At 40.6% G+C, this 4792-nt stretch overlaps 1 pseudogene; it reads right to left on the minus strand.

The window, feature by feature from the left end:
- Positions 1-3467: 3467 nt before the first annotated feature.
- Positions 3468-4415, minus strand: LOC104427988 (annotated as a pseudogene).
- Positions 4416-4792: the final 377 nt, after the last annotated feature.

Consider the following 4792-nt stretch of genomic DNA (forward strand, 5'->3'; position numbering starts at 1 on the left):
CGATGTTTTACCAACTGAAACTCATGTCAAGCACAAATCACACATCGCATGAGGACTGTGAGATTTTGACGCCTAAGGTGAGGATGCTAAAGACTCAAGGTTTCCATCCCAAAAGATAAAAGTAGTTTACCCACCGCTACTATCGTCGATCAGTGCTATGTTTATCAATCGGGACAAGTGGATTTGTGATAGCATGGATTACCACAAGAGTTCGCTCACGGATTCCACCCATAAACCCTCTTAAGGGTCTAAGTTGGACGATCGGGTTTTAGACTACAGTTGTGTGTGCAATGTCGTGCTAAATTTGTAAATGGCCTTTTGAAATTAAACATCTCGCACTTAAATATCAACCATCATACATTCATACATCCTTACTCCTCCTGCAAAACAAAGGATTTACAAATATGCCACCCCTAATAACTCCCGCCTGCAAAACCATTTACCACTTAGTTAGCAATTAACCTCATTTTTCATGCAACTTTAACATACAGGCGATCCTACATAAGACACGTTAATCAACACGACAACCATTTTTAATTGCATCAAGTCCTCTTAATCTAGTAACCAATCCCCAGTAGTGTCGCCAAGCCTATTGCGACCCGATCTCACCACTATCTCACGAGATAAAGGGAAAGATCAGGTTTATGGGTACTTGACCATGAGAATTCCCTCATGATTTGTGTTTCAAAAGACATCATCACCTTGCCTTTCAAATCGAACCTCTTATGAGTTTCATCTACAAGGTTGAGAGTTCTCCCAAACTCAAACCCCACGTGACAGCAGAGTGTCACGACCCATACCCCATAGGCGACACATCTCGAGAGAGAATGTTAGGTTTGGATATTGGTTTTAAAGGTACCTTTACCACAATAGCCCTTCCGATAAGACTCTTCGCCCATAAGAATAGCATCACTTCATCCTTTTGGGGTACTGCCAATATAGAGCATACTAAATCATGGTGAGCCTTAACAAGACCCGTACCCTTTGCGATGGGTTCATTTATAAGATCTAGTTGTTTAAAACAATCTAAACATAAAACGGAAGTCACCACTAACCTCATTTACTAGTGATTTCAAATTTCAAATTCTATAAAGGTATTCGCCTATATGTATCTAGTCTTCTCTTGGCATTATAATTAGTAATTTATCAACCCTTTTTACCGATGTTCTTCTCGACAATCACAAACCATATGCCGCCATATATCGATGGTTGATTAATGGTCATCAGTATACATCAATATGGATAACATTTCTTAGAGTCGCCAACAATGGCACAAATGTCTACCAACAACTTGTGCTCCAGTTGTCAACCTAATCGATGTAGAACAACGGGCAAATGCTTATACGAAAATCTTCTAGCGTAAAAAGAGTAGGCAATCCCACAAATCAAAGAAGATTCTACGATCTTCGAAATAGCAAATGGGTTATAATATTTGACCTCAAATTCACGCGTTTTCCTTGATTTTCTAGACATCAAAGATTTTGCACGTGTTTTGCAAATTTTCTAGTAGCATTTTGAAAACTTCTCCCTTCATCGATATCTTGTCCTTGATTATGTTTTTGATTTCAATTATTGCCTAAGATATTGGAATCCGCGCTTCATTATTAGAAATAAAATAGTTATCTTGTAGAGTCCCTTCCCAAGCGTTTCTTCCTCTGCGTCACTAATTCATATCAACGACGTGGTCAATTAACTAGTTCAAACAATTATATAAAAGCATAGCCATGAGATGATGATAAACACCAAGCGGGACTTTGATTTTTTTAGCACCATCTATCAACACCCATTGAATGGAAGATAAATTGGAAGGAGAAGGTTGGCAGCCCTTACTTCCACTCGATAGAATCAAAAACCAAGGACACACCACTTCATCGGGATATCCGGAGAATCACATTCATTTGGTGAGCTCATGTGCCCTAGTGATACAGCTAATATATTTCCTTGAAGCTTCTTTACCCGACCTTTGCAAAGTTATATAATATCAAATGCCAAGCGATGTACTTACTTCAAATTCGCCATACTAATACTATATTCCCACTTTTGCCAAGTAATTATATGATTCAGAGAATAAAGCTCTCGTACTATATGTTATACCTATTAAACTAGAGGATGTGTAGAGTTTGTGCAAACGTGACTTGCATTGATGAAATAATTTACAATATATACATAGGGTTTAGGGCTAAAACAATACAATGACAATTGTACCCTCTAGTATAAAACTAATCTACCGGTAACAAATATCAATCAAGATATGCTCAATTATAGAAGATATTGCACAATCTTGAGATACTGGAAAATCAAAACAAATATTCAAATAATCTCTAATAGGAAAATATTCTAGAGAATTATCCTAAAATAATATAATGATAATTATTCCCTTTAGTATAAACCTAATCTACCAATAGGATGATAGTCACGAGCCCATGATTTGATGGAGTGCAATGCAAGCCCACGCAATAGCTCCACAAGCCCCATCACATGCAACAATGTCCCAAGGTCTCCTCCATCTCCCTGTTTAAAACCCCCTTCCTCTCAATCTAGACCCACCAAGTTGATCTCGAATAGCATGAACCCAAACACACATTCCCCTCCATCCTCTCTCTCATTGAAATTAAGGTTTATATCGAATTTCCTTACATAGGACTCAAGGTACTCAATGAACTTCCCCCCTGGTGGGCTACTCAAGGAAGTCCTCCGGGAATAGCATTTCGAGAAGCTAGCAAAGTTGCTCAGGAAGGTTAAGTTTGAGTTGGTCATAGGTCCTCTGTTGTGTTGATTAGTAAATGCACTCGCTTCCTCCATCCTCTCCCTCCAAACCAACCAAGCACGTTGTGATGGCATTCGTTATGGTGAAAGAGATCTAATGACCAGCGTGGACTTTTCCTTCTCCAGCAATTTTTGTCAACTTCCTAAAAAGCCATTCCCTAATGACTTCCCTAAGTACCCCCGCAGGGGTAGTCCATTGAGTACCTTGAGTCCTACGCAAGGCAATCGATATTAGTCTCAACTTCAATTGTGGCGTTATGACGAGACCAAAGGCCTAGGTCACATCCCACCACTGGTCTAGGCCAGAGGCTCGAGCCGCTCATGGATCAGGTACATCTGCCAAGGTCTCGTGGTGGCAGAAGGAGAACACCAAATATGTGGTGCTGAAAATAGATGGGCTGGCGGAGTTCAGGGATAAAGTCTTGTGTGTGTGTGCCTGTCACTACAAGTCCGAGGAGGAGTTCGCTGGGAAGAGTGTCCTAGTAGTCGGCTGTGGCAACTCTAGCATGGAAGCGTCCTTAGACCTTGCAACCACCAGTGTTGCGCCTTAAATGGTGGTCCGCAACTTGGCAAGCCTCCAATTCTTATGCGGGAAAAGAAAATCCATACTTTAAGACGTTATAAATGGAGAGAGATGATTCTAATTCGTGTTTATGGTTGCTTTATGATGAACAGGTTCACGTATTGCCTGGACAACTTCTTCAGAAGTTCACATTTGAGCTGGCTGTTTTGTTGATGAACAGGACTTTCTTGGCTTCTTTTGTTGCCTCCTCCTGTTGCTTCCCTGTGCTTTGAAAGAATCTATCGAAAATCGGGGACTTCATCACCCAAAATGTCCGTTGTTAGAGAGTGACAGGAAGATTTACCATGCTTATAGCTTTTCTTTGATTATCTTATGTAGCTCTTCAGGGTCGTCTTCTTCTAAATAACATCTCAAGATTTACCATGATCTAGATAGAGAGAATTTCTTACACTTTTCATGGAAATTCTGGTTTTCACTTCAAGGTAAAGTCGCCATAAGCTCAGATCGATGGTTGTTTGTCATCTGATCTTAGTTTGGAGTAGCTTCCGTCAATGAAACGAGACTACTAAGACATGAGCCGAACTCAGTTCTCAGAAAAGAAATCTGGACTGAAACATATTGAGATTGATATATCCAGGTGAAATTTCTATGATCTATGCTTGAAAATAATTCCTATCAAAACAAAAAACAACAATCTCCATGTGATATTTTTCTGCAATATTTGAACGAAACTATTACGGGCAAACGATGCGCCTCAAATATTCTAATAAATCTATCACGGAAAGCAAGCAATTCCGTTTCGATGCTCGTAACACACCTTGTCCTCATTGAATTTGATCCAGAGTGGGGCCACAGCCTTCTCGTAAGGATCTCAAGGAAGCGGAGGGTTTTGTGGCCAACTCTCCTCGATGTACTCCAGTATCACACCAGACTCTGGAACCTGTTTCCTTCTATGGATGAGCACAGGGATCTTCTTGTGAACTGGGTTGCACCGTAACAATTCACTGCTGTTGTTTTCGAGATCTTCCTCTACATACTCATACTCCACTCCCTTGAGCTTGAGGGCCCATTTGACTCTATAATTGAAGGGGCTAGGCCAAGCCCCGAGTAGCTTCACTCCCTCCATGAACCCTTACTTATCAAAACAATGTCCTTGTTCTTTCGAATCCGTGGTGGGTTGGTTTTTTCTTGAGCTCTTTGAGGGTTTTCTAGAGACAAAGTCAGACTTGTTTTCTTGTTCTTCCAGTCTGGGCCCTTGATGATCACGCATTCATCATTCTTGACCCTTCTTGTTTAATCTTTGACAGAAGACTTTTTGCTGAGAATTGGTTGTGGCACCCCTGAACCACGTCGCCACAGTTACCTATCGCTACACCTAATGAACACTAGTTACATCTCTTAGTAGAAGCATCGTAGTTCATAGGCATTTATCTATTTTTTTTTTTTTTGAAAACGGTCCCAGCGCAACGTATTAGCGGAAGCATATCTTAATGTCACCATCTC

This window comes from Eucalyptus grandis, chromosome 11 (assembly GCF_016545825.1).
Source record: "Eucalyptus grandis isolate ANBG69807.140 chromosome 11, ASM1654582v1, whole genome shotgun sequence".
Taxonomy (NCBI): Eukaryota; Viridiplantae; Streptophyta; class Magnoliopsida; order Myrtales; family Myrtaceae; genus Eucalyptus; species Eucalyptus grandis.